Consider the following 23,384-nt stretch of genomic DNA (forward strand, 5'->3'; position numbering starts at 1 on the left):
GGAAGGAAAATTATGACCAACCTAGATAGCATATTAAAAAGCAGAGACATTACTTTTCCAACAAAGGTGCGTCAAGTCAAGGCTATGGTTTTTCCAGTGGTCATGTATGGATGTGAGAGTTGGAGTGTGAAGAAAGCTGAGTGCCGAAGAATTGATGCTTTTGAACTGCAGTGTTGGAGAAGACTCTTAAGAGTCCCTTGGACTGCAAGGAGATCCAACCAGTGCATTCTAAAGATCAGCCCTGGGTGTTCTTTGGAAGGAATGATGCTAAAGCTGAAACTTCAGTATTTTGGCCACCTCATGCGAAGAGTTGACTCATTGGAAAAGACTCTGATGCTGAGAGGGATTGGGGGCAAGAGGAAAAGAGGATGACAGAGGATGAGATGGCTAGATGGCATCACTGACTCGATGGACATGAATGTGAGTGAACTCCGGGAGTTGGTGATGGACAGGGAGGCCTGGCGTGCTGCAATTCATGGGGTCTTAAAGAGTCGGACACGACTGAGTGACTGAACTGAACTGAACTGAAGATGTTGATGTTTACTTTTGTCTCTTCTTGACCACTTGTAAATAGGATTAGTCATAAAAATATATGCTTTATCTCAGTATCATAACACTTGTAATGCCCAATGCAAAATTTTAAACTGAACACATGGTCTTTTTATCGAGATACCGTTGACACATAACACTGTGTGTAAGTTTAGGGTGTGCAGCATGCTTATTTCATACATGTATATATTGCAGTACCATTACCACTGTAGCATTAGCCAACACCTCTATCACTTCAAATAATAATTATTTCTTTTGTGTGGTGAACACAATTAAGATCTAGCCTCTTAGCGACTTTGAAGTTTATAGCCCAGTACTGTTGACTGTAATCACTCTGCTGTGCATTAGGTCCCCAGAATTTCTTCCTCTTCTAGTTGTAGGTTTGTACCCTTTGACCACCATCTCCTGAATTCCCTCACTCCCCATCACCTGGTAACCACCATTCTACTCTTTTACTGAGTTGGCTTTTTTAGATTTTGTAAGTGATATTATTCAGTATTTGTCTTTCTTTGACTTACTTAGCAAATGAGGCTCAAGGTCCACCTGCACCACTGCAAATGGCCAGATTTCCTTCTTCTTCATGGCTGAATTGACATTCTCTTTATCCACTCATCCCTTGAACCAAAGGAAATGAAAACAGGTTACAAAAGCTGTATCTGCAGTCCCACATTTATTAAAGCAGTGTTAACAATAGTCAAGATGAACTTAAATGTTCATCAAATTATGACATTTAAAACACTATCTCTCCAGTCTCCTGCATCACTATGTCCACAGGCTGAGAGCTGTTTCATTTATAGCTCCAAACTGTGAGTGACCACTCTGCACACTGGACAGTGTTCTGGAGTCTGTAAACACTGGGAGGGGCTGGACACCTCCTGCTGGCTATCAATAGGGAGGGTTGCCATGTTCCAGCACACAGGTTGGCTGGCACCTAGTCAGAAGGATACCCCTTTCTTTTTAAATTTTCTGAACATCTCAGTCCTCTAGGAGGTTTTGCCTTCCTCATACTTCCTACTTCCCACTCTGCTACCAAATGCCTGGTGCATCTTTGCTGTTTCTTCCTTCTCTCTCTCTCTCTCCCCACTTCCCCCTACCCCCAACACTTCTTTTTGCTCTATTCCAATATATCCTTGGATATCCTGAGTGAAACAGACAGCTTTCTGAAAAGCCTTGTTTTTTATATTTATTATAGTTGGTAGTGGGCTTCCCTGATGGCTCAGCAGGTAAAGAACTCACCTGAAATGCAGGAGGTGCATGTTTGATCCGTGGGTCAGGAAGATCCCCTGGAGGAAGGCATGGCAACCCACTCCTGTATTCTTGCTGGGAAAATCCCAGAGATGGTTCCTAGTGGGCTATGGTTCCTAGTGGGCTATGGTTCATGGGATCACAAAGAGTTGGACATGACTAAAGCGACTGAGCACATGTAGTTGGGAGTTACCTTTCCAGCATCTCCTAATGTTCCAAGGCCTTGGGAATACACCTACATGTATTCCCATGAAACATGGGAATGTTTCATGACATGAAACAACAGACTGGTTCCAAATAGGAAAAGGAGTACGTCAAGGCTGTATATTGTCACCCTGCTTATTTAACTTATATGCAGAGAGCATCATGAGAAACGCTGGGCTGGAGGAAGCACAAGCTGGAATCAAGATTGCCAGGAGAAATATCAATAACCTCAGATATGCAGATGACACCACCCTTATGGCAGAAAGTGAAGAGGAACTCAAAAGCCTCTTGATGAAAGTGAAAGAAGAGAGTGAAAAAGTTGGCTTAAAGCTCAACATTCAGAAAACTAAGATAATGGCATCTGGTCCCATCACTTCATGGGAAATAGATGGGGAAACAGTGGAAACAGTGGCTGACTTTATTTTTGTGTGTTCCAAAATCACTGCAGATGGTGACTTCAGCCATGAAATTAAAAGACGCTTGCTGCTTGGAAGGAAAGTTATGACCAACCTAGACAGCATATTAAAAAGCAGAGACATTACTTTGCCAACAAAGGTCCATCTAGTCAAGGCTATGGTTTCTCCAGTAGTCATGTATGGATGTGAGAGTTGGACTGTAAAGAAAGCTGAGCACTGAAGAATTGATGCTTTTGACTTGTGGTGTTGGAGAAGATTCTTAAGAGTCCCTTGGACTGCAAGGAGATCCAACCAGTCCATCCTAAAGATTAGTCCTGAGTGTTCACTGGAAGGACTGATGTTGAAGCTGAAACTCCAATACTTTGGCCACCTGATGCGAAGATCTTATTCATTTGAAAAGACCCCGATGCTGGAAAAGACTGAGGATAGGAGGAGAAGGGGACGACAGAGGATGAGATGGTTGGATGGCATCACCAACACAATGGACATGGGTTTGGATGGACTCTGGGAGTTGGTGATGGACAGGGAGGCCTGGCTTGCTGCGATTCATGGGGTCGCAAAGAGTCAGACACGACTGAGCGACTGAACTGAAGTGAACTGACACCACAAAGACTCCTCTCTTTACTCTCCTAAGTTCTATCTAAGACAGTGTAGTACACTCTCCCCAAGCCTCCAACTCCTCAAAGTGACAAGTTCAGACACTCCTATTTGCCTTCTGGGGCAACTCATCAGCAGTCTCTTTCCCTGGGACAGGTTGGGAAGTGCACATTCATTCCCTGCTCCCGTTTCCATGGTAGTGAGAAAGTGAAGAGCACTCAGCAACTACAGTGAGGACCAGAGAAGGCGGATCATCATTGTGAGTGATGAGGGACGTCTCACCGAGAGTGGGGAACCAGAGTTCGGGAGGCCACTCAGAGATCACTGGGTCCTTCAGCACATAAAGAGGCCCAAGTCTAGAGATGTGGGCTGGGAAACAATAGCCTCATAGATAGAGGATGACTTTCCCTGTCCTGAGGATCACACTGCAAGTCATGTGTTCCCCCAGAAAATACCCCAAAGTTCTTCTTCAGGAGAGTTGAACAGGCAGGTAGTTGAGGGGAGAGGGTCCCTGAGATATTCCTGAGTTCACCCTCCCTGTCTGTAGCCTTGCACCTACTTAAGCAGCAGCTTTTCTATATCTAAGACCTAAGATCATGGATAACCATGATCATCACAAAGTAAAAGGAAACCTGAGATGTAAACATGAAACATCTTCATTAAAAAAAAAAAAAAAAAAAAAGATTAGCTAATAGTCCAGAGGAGAAAATTTAGGAAACAGATAACTTCAAACAAAACACTCTGATTAGCATGGCTGGAGTGAGATTTTAAACATGGCAACTGTTAAAAAAAAATACAACAAAACAGGATCTTATGATGGGTTAAGAACTGGGGAATAATTATAAAGGTTCTTTATATTAGGAAAATATAAAAGTTGGTTAAAAAATGAGAGAAAGCACGAGAAATTTCTTTTTAAAATAAAGCTTCTTTGTTTTTCTCTTTATGACTTATTTCATTCTGTATAACAGGCTCTAGGTTCATCCACCTCAGTTCAACTGACTGAAATTTGTTTCTTTATATGGTTGAGTAATATTCCATTGTGTATATCCAGCTTCTTTATCCATTCACCTGTTGATGAACATCTAAGTTTCTTCCATGTCCTAGCTATTGTAAATAGTGCTGCAGTGAACATTGGGGTACATGTGTCTTTTGTGGTTTTCTTAGGGTATATGCCCAGTAGTGAGGTTGCTGGGTCATATTGTAGCTTTATTCCTAGTTTTTTAAGGAAACTCCATATTGTTCTACATAGTGGCTGTGTCAATTTACATTCTCATCAACAGTGAGCAAGAAGGTTCCCCTTTCTCCACATCCTTTCCAGCATTAAAAGTTTGTAGATTTTTTGATGATGGCCATTCTGACTGGTATGAGGTGATACCTCATTGTGGTTTTGATTTGCATTTCTATAATAGTGAGCAATGTTGAGCGACTTTTCAAGTGTTCCTGGTCCATCTGTATGTCTTCTTTGGAGAAATGTTTGTTTAGATCTTCTGCCCATTTTTTGATTGAGTTATTTGTTTTTCTGATATTGAGCTGCAATTGCATATTAACACATATATATGGAATCTAGAAAAAATGTGCTGGTGAACCTATTTGTAGGGCAGGCACAGAGACACAGATGAAGAGAATAGACTTGTGAACACAGCAAGGGAAGAAGAGGCTGGGATGAATTGAGAAAGTGGCATTGAAATATATACATTAACATTTGTAAAACAGGTAACTAGTAGGAAGTTGCATAAAACAAAGGAAGCTCAGCCTAGTGTTCTGTGATGACAAAGAGGGATGAGATGGGGGAGTTGGGCAAGGAGGCTCAAGAGGGAGGAGATATATGTATACTTACAGCTGATTCACAGTGTTGTAAGACAAAAACCAACACAAAACTGTAAAGCAATTATCCTCCAATTAAAAATAAAAATTAAAAAAGTAGAACATGAAAGCATAGTAAATATGAGTGTAAAGAAAAGAAGGAGTATTTCTTAAAAAAAAAAAAAAAAAAAAATCCAGAATCCAGCCTAATAGAAGTTTTAGGAAGAGATCACAGAGTGAGTAGAGTTAATAAAACTATGAAATAAATAACTTAAAAATTCCTCAGTGGAAAATAAGTATTTATATTGGAAAGGAAATCAAATGCCAAGTACCATGACTAGAAAAATAAGAGATTTTTCTCTTCAATACCAATCTGTAAAATTTTGGAATACCAGGAATAGAGGTCAGCTGTGAATAGAAAGAAAATTATGATGGTTTCAGAATCTCATCAGTGACACTGGATGCTGAAACACAAAGGAGCTTTGAGAGGATGTGTTCAAACTTCTTGGGGAAAATAATTTTGTGTCTTAATTCCCATACCCAGCACTCAAATATATGTGATATGCTGTGTTAGTCAGCTAGGGCTTCCATAACCAAATAGCACAGATTGCATGGCTCAAACCACAGAAATTTATCTTCTCGCAGTTCTGGAGGCTGGGAGTCTGAGCTCAAAATGTTGGCATGGTTGGTTCCTCATAAAGCCTCTCTCCTTGATGTGCAAACGACTGTGTTCTCACTGTGTCCTATGCAGACTTTTCTCTGAGCGTACCTCCTTGACATCTCTCCCTCTTCTTACAAGGCCAGAGTCTTACTGGATCAGGATCCTACTCTGACCTCATTTAACCTTAATTATACCTCTTTAAAGGCCCTATCTCCAAACAGTCACATTGGAGGAATTTTGGAGAAATATTAGTCCATAACATGTGTGATAGTAAAATAAAGACATTAATATATATCAAGGGCTAAGACAGCTTGCCTCCTTCAAGAAAAAAGGTAAATAAACCAAATGTGAAGAAAGATACTAGATCCAAGAGACAGGGAACCCAATGTAGGAGATAGATGAAGGGAGTTCCAGGGCAATGCTCTGTAGATTACACTAGCTGAAATGGACTGAACTGGTCGAAGGTCAGGAGGAAGAGCATTGGACAAAGTAGGTATGCATCAGATGATGTAACATGGGCCAATAACACACGAATAAAAGAAAAACACCTGCATGCTTTCTGAGCAACTGCTCAGTCATGCCTGACTCTTTGCAACCCTGTGGACTGTAGGCAGCTCCTCTGTCCCTGGGATTAGCCAGGCAAGAATATTCGAGTGGGTTACCACTTCTTCCTCCAGGAGATCTTCCTGACCCAGGGATCAAACCCACAGCTCCTATATCTCCTGCATTGTCAGGCAGATTCTTGACCACTGAACCACTAGAGAAGCCCAAGAGAAAGACATTCATAAGAAAAAAAGTAAGACATGCATAAATAAAATAGCACAGTGCTGCTCTACCTATCTCTGTGGTAACAATGGAACAAAATAGAAAGCCCAGAGATAAATCCATGCACCTATGGATACCTTATCTTTGACAAAGGAAGTAAGAATACACAATGGAAAAAGATAATCTCTTTAACAAGTGGTGCTGGGAAAACTGGTCAACCACTTATAAAAGAATGAAACTAGAACACTTTCTAACACCATACACAAAAATAAACTCAAAATGGATTAAAGATCTAAACATAAGACCAGAAACTATAAAATTCTTAGAAGAGAACATAGGCAAAACACTCTCTGACATAAATCACAGCAGGATCCTCTATGACCCACCTCCCAGAATATTGGAAATAAAAGCAAAAATAAACAAACAGGACCTAATTAAAATTAAAAGCTTCTGCACAACAAAGGAAACTATAAGCAAGGTGAAAAGACAGCCTTCAGAATAGGAGAAAATAATAGCAAATGAAGTAACTGACAAAGAACTAATCTCAAAAATATACAAGCAACTCCTGCAGCTCAATTTCAGAAAAATAAACGACCCAATCAAAAAATGGGCCAAAGAACTAAACAGATATTTCTCCAAAGAAGACATACAGATGGCTAACAAACACATGAAAAGATGCTCAACATCACTCATCATCAGAGAAATGCAAATCAAAACCACAATGAGGTACCATTTCACGCCAGTCAGAATGGCTGCGATCCAAAAGTCCACAAGCAATAATGCTGGAGGGGGTGTGGAGAAAAGGGAACCCTCTTACACTGTTGGTGGGAATGCAAACTAGTACAGCCACTATGGAGAACAGTGTGGAGATTCCTTGAAAAACTGCAAATAGAACTGCCATATGACCCAGCAATCCCACTGCTGGGCATACACACAGAGGAAACCAGAATTGAGAGACATGTGTACCCCAATGTTCATTGCAGCACTGTTTATAATAGCCAGGACATGGAAGCAACCTAGATGTCCATCAGCAGATGAATGGATAAGAAAGCTGTGGTACATATACACAATGGAGTATTACATAGCCATTACAAAGAATACATTTGAATCAGTTCTAATGAGGTGGATGATACTGGAGTCCATTATACAGAGTGAAGTAAGCCAGAAAGAAAAACACCAATACAGTGCTAAGTCACTTCAGTCGTGTCTGACTCTGTGTGACCCCATAGACGGCAGCCCACCAGGCTCCCCTGTCCCTGGGATTCTCCAGGCAAGAACACTGGAGTGGGTTGCCATTTCCTTCTCCAATACAGTATACTAATGCATATATATGGAATTTAGAAAGATGATAACAATAACCCTATATGTGAGACAGCAAAAGAGACACAGATGTATAGAACACTCTTTTGGACTCTGTGTGAGAGGGAGAGGGTGGAATGATTTGGGAGAATGGCATTGAAACATGTATAATATCATATATGAAACGAATCACCAGTCCAGGTTCTATGCAGGGTACAGGATGCTTGCGGCTGGTGCACTGGGATGAGCTGGAGGGATGGTATGGGGAGGGAGGTGGGAGGGGATTCAGGATGGGGAACACGTGTACGCCAGTGGCGGATTCATGTTTATGTGTGGCAGAACCAATACAATATTGTAAAGTAAATAGCCTCCAATTAAAATAAATAAATTTAAATTTAAAATAAAATAAAAAACAGTCCTGCATTAAAAGGTGAGATTACAACTAAAAAAATTAATAAAATAAAATTTTCAACTTCTAGAAACTTTAGACATGGAAACTTTGTTTGTAGATGAAATTAGAAACTGAGAAATGGGACAAAAAGTCAGCTTACTGTGTGACACTGTGAATCAAGATTTATCTCCAGAAGAAGGAAGCAGTTGGGAGCAGACGATTTAAAGTTGCAAAGGTAACCAATATGGGAACCAGTCTTAGAGCCATATTGAGAGAGTTGATTTTCATATACTGGAGTCTAAAATTGGAAAATTAATACGTGTTCCAGTGGCAAAGCATTATCTAGAGAACTGACATTAAACATTAGAGTGAGAATCAGTGGAAAGAACTGATTTCCCCACCATTTGCCTCTGCTCAGGATAGAGGGATTTGGGTTGGTAAGATGGGCGAGGAGATGTCACTCTGCATCACATACCCTCCTGGTACTAGTCTATCTTTTCTCATATATGTGTTTAATTATATAAGTATATCAAATGCATGTAATTATACATATGTGTTGTTTATCACACTGACATTGTACTTGACAGAGAATTATAAATAGAACCTACAGAGGTAGGTTCCTTCCTTTCCCCTTTATATAAACCTTTCCTGGTGCATATTTCTATCCTCAGGGAGTAACTTTCTAACTTGCAAAATTATTGAAAAACTTATTTCACTTCAAGTCATGCTATTGAATTTCCACATTTCTATCTTTTAAAAAAGCCTCCGTTCTATGAGTTCACTTTTTTCATTCTTCAATTTTATGTATTAAGAATTGAGGCCAATAATATTATTTATTTCCTTATTTTTCCCTGTAAATCACTACATCCCACCTCTACTACCCAACAGCTCTTTATAAAATGTATGTGCTCTTTATTGTCACTTTCTCCTTTCTTTCCAACAGATCTCTGAGCAGAGTCCAACTTGCCTTTCTATTCTGACTATATGACAAATCAGAGCTCATTTTCAAGACTAGCCATTCTCTCTCAAATTCTTTTCTTTCTGAACATATTATATTAGAATAGAAGACAATGATCCATATTTGTGCATCTTATTTGGTCAGGAGCAAGAGACCTGAGTGTCTTTGAGGGAGGGAAAATACACTGTATGCATTGTGAGAGAACAGAACATCTCACAGTTTAGAGGGACACTTTTGTATTTCCTTTCATTAGTTATCATCTGTTTTTCCTTTTGTGATCAAAGCTGGAGGTAGTTGGTGGACTTTACTTTCCAGTCATGCTGGGCACCTTAAACCAGAGTCATCTCCATAATGCTTTCTTTTCTTTTTTTTTTTTAAATTTTATTTTATTTTTAAGCTTTACATAATTGTATTAGTTTTGCCAAATATCAAAATGAATCCACCACAGGTATACATGTGTTCCCCATCCTGAACCCTCCTCCCTCCTCCCTCCCCATACCATCCCTCTGGGTCGTCCCAGTGCACTAGCCCCATAATGCTTTCTTGTAAGAATACTATTTTCAAAGTAGGGATGCAAAGAGATATGTTGATCTATAATGAGTCATAGTGGTTCTTTTCTACATCTCCATATCTCCTATTAAATGAATGATTTCTTTTTGGGATCCAGTTTTACCTTACCAAAGATGTGACATCTTAATCCCTTCCTCCCTCTGCCCTGTCTTCCACACTGAATAACCACTGGAATTTTGAGGATGTTTGTAAGGTTTTTTTTTTTTTTTTCCCCCTTTTTTCTTTTTATGTTTGTAAGTTTTACTAACATATTTTTCATTCTTAATTATTTGTGGTGAGACAAATATCCTTACCTGATTTAAGCACTGCCTTCAGCAATTTGAGAACTTTCTGCCGCTGCTGCTGCTAAGTCGTTTCAGTCGTGTCTGACTCTGTGCGACCCCATAGACGTCAGCCCACCAGGTTCTGCCGTCCCTGGGATTCTCCAGGCAAGAACACTGGAGTGGGTTGCCATTTCCTTCTCCAATGCATGAAGTGAAAAGTGAAAGGGAAGTCGCTCAGTGGTGTCCGACTCTTAGCGACCTCATGGACTGCAGCCTACCAGGCTCCTCCGTCCATGGGATTTTCCAGGCAAGAGTACTGGAGTGAGGTGCCGTTGCCTTCTCCGTGAGAACTTTCTAGGGATGCATATTTAGAACCAAAAGACAGTTAAATGACTTATCAAGAAGTCATTTAAGGTTTTCTTTTAATTAGCAAATAATTTTGAGAAAATAGAGTCCACTGAACTATAGGCTTTTTCTCCCTTCATTATGCCTAGTGCTATTTTCTACACAAAAGAAACACAGGTTTCCTCCACTGATTATTGTATCAGTTTGGCACAAGTGAGAGCCATTAGTTTTGAATCACCTGGGCTCTCATTTCCATCACAGCCAAAGATAACTGGTAAATGAATTCCTCTTTAGAAATAGAGTCATCAGAGCCCACTTGCATCAAACCCAGGGGCTATCACAGATAGCACAGAATGCCAGGATTGCATCCAGATTATAGAGAATGTAAATTTCCCTGAAAGAGTATCTACTTACTACTAGGATTTATAGTGGAGAAATTAGAAATAACTTAAATTCAACAGTGAAATGCAGTATCATAGCCACAATTTCTTTTTTAAGAGTTTAGTGATACGTCAATCTCAACCCCAGTGGTCAGTCATCTGTAAACTGTACTGAGTCCCAAGAAAATCCACCTGAAATGTGTGACACTGTTTTGCTTAAGTCACCAGATCCTGATTCCTGTAACCATTCATTCTATAACAGAAATGATGCTGTGACTGATATTTGTATAGTTCCCCAAATTAAGAGATTTGAACCTGTCACTTTTTCAAACGAGCAAATGAATCCTATTAATAGCTGCTTCTAGGAGCAGATGGGAATATTTGATGCACAGATGGAAACCAAAATATTTAAAACTTTCATTTTCTTTCCATCTATCTGTGGGAATCATTTTTGTTTTAAACTTATCAACCAAAAAGCCTGTGCCTAGAATTCATTCTGCCAAGTCAACTGTGTTCAGTTGTGATTGTTCAAACAAATATTTGTAAATACTTTTATTTGTCGGGCCATGCCTCTTACTGAGACAATGGGCATTGTCCTCATGTTGAGTAGACAAACATTAAGCTGACCACTATTTTTAAAAAGCCACGGTGGTAATACATACTGGGAAAGAGGAGCACAGAATTCTGGGGGAATCCATGACCGCATCTCCTGGAGGGTCAAGAAGGGAATCTTGAGGGGCATGATGTTTGAGCTGACACCTGAGAGGTGAGCAAGGCACTGTTTGGCAAGGAAGGGGCACAGAGATGAGGAAGTATCCTATTTGGAGGTAACATCAGAGGGAGGACCCAGTGGTGTAGAGAAACATAGACACGGTTGCCTCTGGAGGAACTGAGGAAGGCCAGAAAACTTAAAGCTCTCATGCCTGAGAAACAGCAGGAGAAACTTGCTGGGGATGACCAAGGCCTTCAGGAGTCTGGGGAAGTGTTGGACGCTCTACAGGGTGTTATGTGAATGGACATGCATTTTAAAGAGCCATTCTGGCCAATATTAGGAGAAAAGATTTCAGAGAGCAAAAGTGAGTACTTTTGTTTTGGGTACATGCCCTTTATCAAATACGTTCATTGCAAGTGCTTTTTCCTAGTCTGCACTTGTCATTCATTTTCTTAACTGTGTCTTTTGAAGAACAGATATTTTCAATTTTGATGAAATCCAGTTTATCAATTTTTTTCCATGGATCATGCTTTTGTAGTTTTATGTAAAATTTATCAGCAAATCTAAGATTTTCTCCTATGTTTTCTTCTAAAAGTTTTTAAGGTTTAAGGTTTATATTTAGATCAGCAACCCATTTTGAGATAATAATTGTATGCAGTGTAAAATATGCATCAGAATTTATTTTTTTCATATGGATAGATAATCTTTACACACTATTTGTTGAAAGGATCATTCTGTGTTGTCTTCTTACATTTGTCAAAAATCAGTTATCCCTGTGTGCATCAATCCCTATCTGGACTCAATCCTAACCACTTATTTGTCTTTATCACACTGTCTGGATTTACTGCATCTCTAAACTAAACCTTGAAATTGGATCTGTAGTTCTGCACCTTTGGTATTATTCTCTTTCAAAATTGTACTGGCTACTATGGGTGCTTTGCAGTCCCATATTTTAGAAATAGTTTGTCAACTACTAAAATAAAATCCGACTATATTTACATTATTATTGTCTAGTCACTAAGTCATGTCTGACTCTTTTGCAACCCCATTAACTGTAGCCTGCCAGGCTCCTCTGTCCATAGGATTTCCCAGGCAACAATACTGGAGTGGGTTGCCATTTCCATATCCAGGGGACATTCCCAACCCAGGCATCAAACCTCTGTCTCTTGATTTGGCAAGCAGATTCTTTACCACTGAGCCACCAGGGAAGCCTGTAGTTTTATTAAGAATACATAAATAGGGCTTGCTTCAGCAGCACATATACTAAAATTGGAATGATACAGAGAAGATTAGCATGGCCCCTCGGCAGGGATGACATGCAAATTTGTGGAGCATTCCATATTTGTAATGGATCAGTGAGCTGGAAGATAAAATCGTGGAAATAACTGCTGAAGAGCAGAATAAAGTAAAAAGAGTGAAAAGAACTGAGGATAGTCTAAGAGACCTCTGGGACAATTAAACTCACCAGTATTCGAATTATAGTGGTCCCAGAAGAAGAGAAAAAGAAAGGGTATGAGAAAATTTTTGAAGAAATTATAGTTGAAAAGTTCTCCAACATGGCAAGGGAAATAGTCATTTAAGTCCAAAAGGCACAAAGAGTCCCATACAGGATAAACTCAAGGAGAAACTCGCCAAGGCACATACTAATCAGACAAAGATTAAACACAAAGACAATTAAAAGCAGCAAGGGAAAAGCAAGAAGTAACATACAAAGCAAGCCCCATATGTCTAACAGCTGATCTTGCAGAAGAAACTCTGCAAGCCAGAAGGGAATGGCAGGATATATTTAAAGTACTGAAAGGGAAAAATCTACAACCAAGACTACTCCAGATCTGGCAAGCATCTCATTCAAAATTGATTGAGAAATAAAAAGCTTTTCAAACAAGCAAACATTAAGACAATTCATTACCAGCAAACCAGCTTTACAATAAATGTTAAAAGGACTTATATAGTCAGGAAATACAAGAGAAGAAAAAGATCTACAAAATCAAACCCCAAACAATTAAGAAAATGGCAATAGGAACATATGTACCAATAATTACTTTACATATAAATTAATTAAATGCTCCAACCAAAAGACATAGACTGGCTGAATGGATACTAAAACAATACCTATATATATGCTGTCTACAAGAAAACCACTTCAGCCCTAAATATTGAAAGTGAGAGGATGAAAAATATATTCCATGCAAATGGGAAGCAAAAGAAAGCTGGAGTAGCAATCCTCATATCAGACAAAATAGACCTTAAAATAAAGAAGATTACAAGACATAAGAAAGGACACCACATGATGATCAAGGGATCAATCCAAGAGGAAGACATAACATTGTAAATATCTGTGCATCCAACACAGGAGCACCTCAATACATAAGACAAACACTAACAGACATAAAAGGAGAAATTGACAATGAACAATAACAGTAGTAGATTTAACACCCCACTTACAGCAATGGGCAGATAATCAAAACAGAAAATTAATAAGGAAACATGTCTTAAATGATACATTAGATGAGCAGACCTCATTGATATCTTCAGGACATTCCATCCAAATGCAGAATACAACTTCTCAAGTGCACATGGAACATTCTCCAGGAGAGACCACATCTTGGGTCACAAATCAAACCTCAGTAAATTCAAGAAAATTGAAATCATATCAAGCAACATTTCCAACAACAATGCTATGAGGCTAGATATCACTTACAAGAAAAACACTGTAAAAAGTCACAAACACATAGGGATTAAACAATACATTTCTAAATAATGAAAAGGTTACTAAAGAAATCAAAAAGGAAATCAAAAAAATACTAGAAATGAATGACAATGAAAACAAGACAACTCAGTACCTATGGGATGCAGCAAAAGCAGTTCTAAGAGGGAAGTTTATAGCAATAAAACCCTACCTCAACAAACAAGAAAAACATCAAATAGACAATATAACTTTACACCTAAAACAACTGGAAAAAGAAGAACAAAAAATCCCCCAAAGTCAGCATAAGGAAAGAAATCATGATCAGAGCAGAAATAAGTGAAAAGAAATGAAAGAAACAATAGTAAAGATTAATAAAACTAAAAGCTGGTTCTTTGAGAAGACAATAAAACTGACATATGTTGTCATTATAGACATGCCTGAACCAGCTAAGTCTGTTCCTGCCCCTAAAAAGGGCTCTAAAAAAGCTGTGACCAAGGCCCAGAAGAAGGACGGCAAGAAACACAAGCACAGCCACAAGGAGAGCTACTCCGTGTACATGTACAAGGTGCTGAAGCAAGTTCATCTGGACACTGGCATCTCGTCCAAGGCCATGGGAATCATGAACTCCTTCATCAACGGCATTTTTGAGCACATCACTGGCAAGGCATCGCACCTGGCACATTACAACAAGAGCTCAACTATCACATCCAGGGAGATCCAGACCGCCGTGCGCTTGCTGCTACCTGGGGACCTGGCCAAGCACGCCATGTCTGAGGGCACTAAGGCTGTCACCAAGTATACCAGCTCCAAGTAAATATAATATGCCTAGCTGCTGTTAACAGAGAAGGCAATGGCACCCCACTCCAGTACTCTTGACTGGAAAATCCCATGGACGGAGGGCCTGCTGGGCTGTAGTCCATGGAGTCATTAAGAGTTGGACACGACTGAACGACTTCACTTCCACTTTATCCAGACTCATCAGGAGAAAAGAGAGAAGAATCAAATCAACAAAATTAGAAATGAAAAAGAAAGAGGTTGCAAGAGGCAAGGCAGAAAAACAAAGTATTATAAGACTTTTATGAAAAAAAAGGCAATAAAATGGATAACCTGGAAGAAAAAGACAGATTCTTATAATTCAATCTTCTAAGACTGGACCCAGATGAAACATAAATTATGAGCAACCCAGTTATAAGCACTGAAATCAAAACTTTGATCAAAAAAACAAAAGTCCAGGACCAGATGGCTTCACAGGTAAATTCTATCAAACATTTAGAGGATCTAATGCCTATCCTTCTAAACTATTTCAAAGATTTCAGAGGAAGAAACACTTCCAAACTCATTCTACAAGGCCACTGTCACTCTGATACCAAAACCAGGCAAAGACAACACAAAAATAGAAAAGTACAGGCCAATATCACTGATGAACATAGATGCAAAACACTCAACAAACTTTTAGCTAACAGAATTCAACAACACATTAAAAAGCTCATACACCATGATCAAGTTGGGGTTATTCTAGGAATGAAAGGATTCTTCAGTTCAGTTCAATCATTCTGTCATGTCCAGCTCTTTGTGACCCCATGGACTACAGCACGCCAGGCTTCCCTGTCCATCACCAACTCCCAGAGCTTACTCAAACTCATGTCCATTGAGTCGGTGATGCCATCCAACCATCTCATCCTTCTCCTCCCACCTTCAATCTTTCCCAACGTCAGGGTCTTTTCCAACGGTTCAATATACACAAATCAATCAATGCGAAGCACCATATTAACAAATTGAAAGATAAAAATGTATGATAATCTCAATAGATGCAGAAAAAGCCTTTGACAAAATTCAGCACCCATTTATGATAATAACTCTTCAAAAAATTGGCATAGAAGGCAACTATCTCAACATAGTAAAGACCATATATGATAAGCACACGTCAAACATTATTCTCAGTGGTGAAAAACTGAAAACATTCCCTCTAAGATCAGGAACAAGACAAGGGTGTCTACTGTTACCACTATTATTCAACATAGTTTTGGAAGTCCTAGCTACAGCAATCAGAGAAAAAAAGAAATAAAAGGAATCAAGATAGGAATAGAAGAAGTAAAGCTCTCACTGTTTGCAGATGACATGATAATATATATAAAAAACCCTAAAGATATTATCAAAAATTACTAGAGCTAATCAGTGAATTTAGCAAAGTCGCATGATACAAAATCAATACACAGAAATCACTTGCATTCCTTTATACTAACAATGAAATAAGAAAGTGAAATTAAGGGATCAATACCATACAACACTGCAACAAAAAGTATAAAATATCTAGAAATAAACTTACCTAAGGAGACAAAAGAACTGTATACAGAAAATTATAAGACACTGATATAAGAAATCAAAGACAACATAAACAGATGGAGAGATATTCCATGTTCCTGGGTAGGAAGAATCAACATTGTGAAAATGACTATGCTACCAAATACATTCTACAGATTCAATGCAGTTCCTATCAAATTACCAATGTCATTTTTTACAGAACTAGAACAAAAAATTTCACAGTTCATGTGGAAACACAAAAGGCCCTGAATAGCCAAAGCAGTCTTGAAACAGAAGAATGGAGCTGGAGGAATCAACCTTCCTGACTTCAGATTATAATAAAAAGCTACAGTCATCAAGACAGTATGGTACTGGCACAAAACAGAACTATAGACCAATGGAATAAGATAGAAAGCCCAGAAATAAACCCATGCACCTGTGGGTACCTTATTTTTTACAAAGGAGGCAAGAATATACAATGGAGTAAAGACAACCTCTTCAATAAGTGATGCTGGGAAAACTGGACATCTACATGTAAAAGAATGAAATTAGAACACTTCCTAACACCATACACAGTGATAAACTCAAAATGGATTAAAGACATAAATGTAAGACCATAAACTATAAATCTCTTAGAGGAAAACAATAGACATTGTTCTATATCAACAGAAAACTTGTTGATATAAATCAAATCAAGATCCTCTATGAACCACCTCCTAGAGTAATAGAAATAAAAACAAAATTAAACAAGTGGGACCTGATGAAATGTAAAAGCTTTTGCGCAGCTAAGGAAACTATATAAACAAGGTGGAAAGACAACCCTTGGAATGGGAGAATATAACAGCAAATGAAACAACTGACAAAGGATTAATTTCCAAAATATACAATCAGTTCCAATATACAACTCAATATCAGAGAAAACAAACAACCCAATAAAAAAGTGGGAAAAAGACCTAAACAGCCATTTCTCCAAAGAAGACATACAGAAGGCTAACAAACACATGAAAAGATGCTCATGTCGCTGATTATTAGAGAAATGCAAATCAAAACTACAGTGAGATATCACCTCACACCAGTCAGAGTGGCCATCATCAAAAAGTCTACAAATAATAAATGCTGGGGAAGGTGTGGAGAAAAGGGAATATTCTTGCACTGTTGGTGGGAATATAAATTGATACAGGCACTATGGAAGATGATAGGGGAATCCTTAAAAGACCAGGAATAAAACCACCATATGGCCCAGCAATCCAACTCCTAGGCACATACCCTGAAGAAACCAAAATTGAAAAAGTCATATGTACCCCAATGTTCATTGCAACACTATTTACAATAGTTAGAACATGGAAGCAACCTAGATGTCCACTGACAGATGAATGTATCAAGAAGTTGTGGTATATACATATATATATACACACACACACACACACACACACACACAATGGAATATTCAGTTCAGTTCAGTCGCTCAGTCATGTCCAACTCTTTGCGACGCCAGGCCTCCCGCTCCATCATGAACTCTCAGAGCTTACCCAAACACATGTCTATTGTGTCGGTGGTGCATCCAACCATCTCATCATCTGTCGTCCCCTTCTCCTCCTGCCCTCAATCTTTCCCAACATCAGGGTCTTTTCCAATGAGTCAGCTCTCCGCATCAGGTGGCCAAAGTATTGGAGTTTCAGCTTCAACATCAGTCACTCCAATGAATACCCAGGACTTATCTCCTTTAGGATGGACTGGTTGGATCTCCTTGCAGTCCAAGGGACTCTCAAGAGGCTTCTCCAACACCACAGTTCAAAAGCATCAATTCTTTGGCCCTCAGCTTACTTTATAGTCCAACTCTCACATCCACACATGACCACTGGAAAAACCATAGCCTTGACTAGACAGACTTTGTTGGCAAAGTAATGTCTCTGCTTCTCAATATGCTGTCCAGGTTGGTAATAACTTTCCTTTCAAGGAGCAAGCATCTTTTAATTTCATGGCTGCAATCACCATCTGCAGTGATTTTGGAGCCCAGAAAAATAGTCAGCCACTGTTTCCCATCTATTTCCCATGAAGTGATGGGACCAGATGCCATGATCTTAGTTTTCTGAATATTGAGCTTTAAGCCAACTTTTTCACTCTCCTCTTTCACTTTCATCAATAGGGTCTTTAGTTCCTCTTCACTTTCTGCCATAAAGGTGGTGTCATCTGCATATCTGAGGTTATTGATATTTCTCCCAGCAATCTTGATTCCAGCTTGTGCTTCTTCCAGCCCAGTGTTTCTCATGATGTACTCTGCATATAAGTTAAATAAGCAGGGTGACAATATACAGCCTTGACGTACTCCTTTTCCTGTTTGGAACCAGTCTGTTGTCCCATGTCCAGTTCTAACTGTTGCTTCCTGACCTGCATATAGGTTTCTCAAGAGGCAGGTCAGGTGGTCTGGTATTCCCATCTCTTGAAGAATTTTCCACAGTTGATTGTGATCCACACAGTCAAAGGCTTTGGCATAGTCAATAAAGCAGAAATAGATGTTTTTCTGGAACTCTCTTGCTTTTTTGAGGATCCAGCAGATGTTGGCAATTTGATCTCTGGTTCCTCTGCCTTTTCTAAAACCAGTTTGAACATCTGGAAGTTCACTGTTCACGTATTGCTGAAGCCTGGCTTGCAGAATTCTGAGCATTACTTTACTAGCATGTGAGATGAGTGCAATTGTGTGGTAGTTTGAGCATTCTTTGGCATTGCCTTTCTTTGGGATTGGAATGAAAACTGACCTTTTCCAGTCCTGTGGCCATTGCTGAGTTTCCCAAATTTGCTGGCCTATTGAGTGCAGCACTTTCACAGCATCATCTTTCAGGATTTGAAATAGCTCAACTGGAATTCCATCACCTCCACTAGCTTTGTTCGTTTTAATGCTTTCTAAGGCCCACTTGACTTCACATTCCAGGATGTACAGGTAAGTGATCACACCATCGTGATTATCTGGGTCGTGAAGCTCTTTTTTGTATAGTTCTCCTGTGTCTTCTTGCCACCTCTTCTTAATATCTTCTGCTTCTGTTAGCTATAATCCTAAATGCAGTGGAAAATTGTTTTGAAGCATCTAATAATTACAGTCTTTTACAGTAGGAAATTCTTACTAACAAAATTCATAGAAACTCAAAAGAAATTACCTGAAAGGATGCTATAAATAGAAAAGAATGATGAATATTCCAAGTAGGATCCAAAATAGAAATGATATAGGGCAATATAAGGGCTTCCCAGGTGGTGCTGGTGCTGGTGGTGGTGGTTGTTTAGTCACTAAGTTGTGTCCGACTCTTGAGACCCCAAAGACTGTAGCCTGCCAGGCTCCTCTGTCCATGGGATTCTCCAGGCAAGAATACTGGAGTGGGTTACCATTTCCTTCTCCACAGGTGGTCTAGTGGTAAAGAACCCATCTGCCAATGCAGGAGACATAAGAGATGCAGGTTCAATACCTGGGTTGAGAAGATCCCCTGGAGGAGGGCATGGCAACCCACTCCAGTATTCTTGCCTGAAGGATCCTATGCACAGAGGAGCCTGGTGGGCTATAGTCCTTAAGGTCACAAAGAATTGGATATGAATGAAGCAACTTGGCACACACACAAAGCAATATAAAACAGAATGAAAATTGAAAAACCAAAAACCACTCTTAGAAAAATGGACCAGAGAATTCTTGGTCCAATGGTTAGGATTCAGTGCTTTCACTGCTGTGGGCCTGGGTTTAATCCCTGGTCCTGAAAGATCCTGATAGCCATGTGTCATGGCCAAATAAATAAATAATCTGAGGAAGGTAGAAATTAAAAGGAAGAAAAATGAATCAAATTTTTCTCTATTAATATAATGAATGATCTGTGTTTGCACTTTAGGCCTAGAAATGTCTCACTTACAAGAGGGAAAGCCCACGAAGAGAAGGTATGCAAATGCCTAGCAGTTGAATTTTCTCTTCTGCCTTTAAGGCACAAAACACAGGTGCAGGAGTATAGTTTGGCCACCCCAGTTTTGTTTGGCAGAGTCTGTTGGCACCTGGTTATGCAGGCCTACTTGTTCAATACAGAAATCATAGCCAAGTATATTTAAAGGAAAACTATCATTTATAAATGGTATATCTTAAATTCACAATCCAATACCAAAACATGTGAGGAGAATGGTTTAACTCAGCTAATCTTTGACAGTGATGGAAGCCAAGAGCTGTTCCAGAAAGAATTGGCAGGGGAACTTAAAGGGGTGAATTCAGGGTCCTGGGTGATGAGAATCATTATTTGTTATTATTTTATTATAATTCTACATGCTGTGAATACTGAGATTGAGCCTGAGCAGATATGTGAAGCACTGAACCTTCAGGAATTTAGCTTTGCCCTCCTTTAGTGCTCCAAGTCTTCCAGATATCAGGGCCAGATGAGAAAGCAGAAAAGGCTCCTCCACACAGATAGAGCTTTCTTGCTTGCCCTTCCCCCTGGGCTTATTGTCCTTACATCTCTTACATCTGAGCTTTATGTCCTTACATCTCCAGGCCAATTGTGCAAGCTTTGGAGATATGCTTGTCTCCTGCAGCAGAAATGCCTGCATGTGTGTGCCTCTCTCTTCCATTACCCAGGCTCCCAGCCACTTGCTGTTGGCCTGGGTCATGCCATGTTCCAGGCGCTGGAGCTGGAGGTAAAGGATGTCCAGGCCTTTCCATCAGAGTGGCCACCTCCAGGATGGTTGGGAGGAGGTAGGAGGAATGTGGCTGTTGTGTTATGTATCAGTCACAATCATGGTAAGAAAATCACACACACTCTGTATTCATCTGCTAGAAACTGTGTGTTGGAGTGGGACTGTGTAGGGGGCTAGGGAATCCACCAGAGTGAAACCAGCTCCTGCATCTTAGGGGATCAAGAGGAAAGAGAGAGAGGACATATATGTACAGGCTTCAGGGACATCTTGAGGAAATGTGTGCATGAAAAATTTGTCAGTAAAGCCTACCTTTTCATCATAGTAACTGGGTTTGAAGTTTCTATAAACCTTCACAGGTATATTTCAATTTACATAAGGATTCTCTCTGCATGTTTTCAAAAACCTAGGCAAAAAGATTCATCTATGATTGGCCTGCTCTGAACTCTTCAAAAGAATCTTTTGTTTGAATCAGGGCGGAATCACACACCCAAGGATGGGGAAGACCTGCTAGAGCAGGTGTGGGCCATGGTGCAACATTCAGCCACCTCTGTGTCTGTAACTGAGCACACAAGGGGGCATACTTCAGGAGGAAGGGTGCATACCAAAAAGGGAGTACAATTAAGGTATTGCTGCCGTTTATGTCAGAGAATGTTCCTCCTATGCTTTCCATTAAGAGTTTTATAATATCCAGGCTTACATTTAGGTCTTTAATCAATATTGAGTTTACATCGTTTTATAGTGTTACAGGGTGTCCTAATTTCATTCACTTGCATGTAGCTTTCCGGTTTTCCCAGACCACTGATTGATGGAACTGTCTTTTCCCCGTTGTGTATTCTTGCATCTTTGGTCATAGATTAGTTGACCATAGTTGTATGAGTTTGTCTCTGGACTTCCTATCCTGTTCCATAGATTTACATTTCTCTTTTTGTGGTTGTGCCATAGTGCTTTGACTACTGTAGCTTTGTAGTATACTTTGAAGTCAGGAAGGCTGATTCCTCCAACTCCGTTGTTTTTCTTTCTCAAGATTGCCATAGCAATCTTGCCAAAGATTTATTTGGGGTCTTTCCTGTTCCCACACAGTTTATAAAATTTGTTGTTCTAATTTTGTGAAAAATGCCTTTGGTAATTTGATAGGGATTGTATTGAATCTGTAGATTGCTTTGGGTAGTGTAGTTATTTTGACAATATTAATTTTTCTAATCTAAGAGGATGGTATATCTCACCATCTGTTTATATCATCTTTGATATCTTTCATCAGTATTTTATAGTTTTCTGAGTACAGGTTTTCTGGTTCATTTCCTAGAGTAGTGGAAATAAAAACAAAAATAAACTAATAAGACCTAATTAAATTTAAATGCTTTTGTACAGCAAAGGAAACTATAAACAAAACAAAAAGAAAACTCACAGAATGGGAGAAAATATTTGCAAACAGAGCGACTGACAAAGGGTCCAAAATATGCAAATAGCTAATGCAACCCAATATCAGAAAACAACCCAATCATAAAATGGGCTGAAAATATAAATAAATATCTCTCCAAAAAAGGCATTAGATAGCCAAAATAGACATGAAAAGATGCTCAACATCACTAATTTTTAGAGAAATGGAAATTATAATGTAATATCACTTCACATCAAGCAGAATGGCCATCATTTACCTACACTGTTGGTAGGAGTATAAATTGGTACAGCCACTGTGGAGAACAGTATGGAGGTTCCTTAAAAACCTAAAAATAGAATTATCATATAATCCAGCAATCCCACTTCTGGGCATATATCTAGAGAAAACCATAAGTCAAAAGGACATATGTACCCCAATACTATATACAATAACCAGAATATGGAAGCAATCTAAATGCCCATTGACAAATGAATGGACAAAGACAATGTGGTACATATACTCAATGGAGTATTACTCAGCCATTAAAAAGAACTAAATAATGCTGTTTTCAGCAACACAGATGAACGTAGAAGTTTCATACTGAGTGAAGTAAGTCAGATATTGAAAGAAAAACATCATATGATATTTCTTATGTTGTTGTTTAGTCACTAAGCTGTGTCTGACACTTTTGCTACCCTATGGACTGTAGCTTGCCAGGCTTCTCTCTGTCCATGGGATTTCCCAGGAAAGAATACTGGAGTGCGTTTCCATTTCCTTCTCCAGGGGATCTTCCTGATGCAGGGATCAAACCCACATCTCCCTCATTGGCAGGCAGATTTTTTTTACCACTGAGCTGCCTGGAAAGCCCAAGATATTGCTTATATTCAAATCTAAAAAAAAAAAAAAAAGAGTACAAATTAACCTAGTTATAAACAGAAATAGTTATATATATAAATATAATAGATAACTAGTAAGGACCTACTGTGTAGCACAAGGAACTCTACTCAATATTCATAATAATATATATGGAGAAGAATCTCAAAAGGGATGGATATATGTATATACATATATATTTTCACTTTCACTTTAGGGTACACCTGAAAATAACATAACATTGTAAATCAGTTGTACTCATTTTAAAAAAAAAGCTGTATATTTTCTTTTTCCCTTTTTCTTCTGTAAAATAACAGCAGAAACTCAATTCT

The 23,384-nt window shown here is 39.1% G+C and overlaps 1 protein-coding gene and 1 non-coding gene across 3 annotated transcripts in view; both read left to right on the forward strand.

The window, feature by feature from the left end:
* GABRG3 (gamma-aminobutyric acid type A receptor subunit gamma3) overlaps window positions 1–23,384 on the forward strand; it is an 839,241-nt gene that overhangs the window by 433,419 nt on the left and 382,438 nt on the right. The window lies entirely within an intron of this gene.
* LOC138984549 (U6 spliceosomal RNA) lies at window positions 12,402–12,504 on the forward strand. Its single transcript, XR_011461833.1, has one exon. It is a non-coding gene; the product is annotated as a U6 spliceosomal RNA (small nuclear RNA).

This window comes from Bos mutus, chromosome 21, assembly GCF_027580195.1.
Source record: "Bos mutus isolate GX-2022 chromosome 21, NWIPB_WYAK_1.1, whole genome shotgun sequence".
Lineage (NCBI taxonomy): Eukaryota > Metazoa > Chordata > Mammalia > Artiodactyla > Bovidae > Bos > Bos mutus.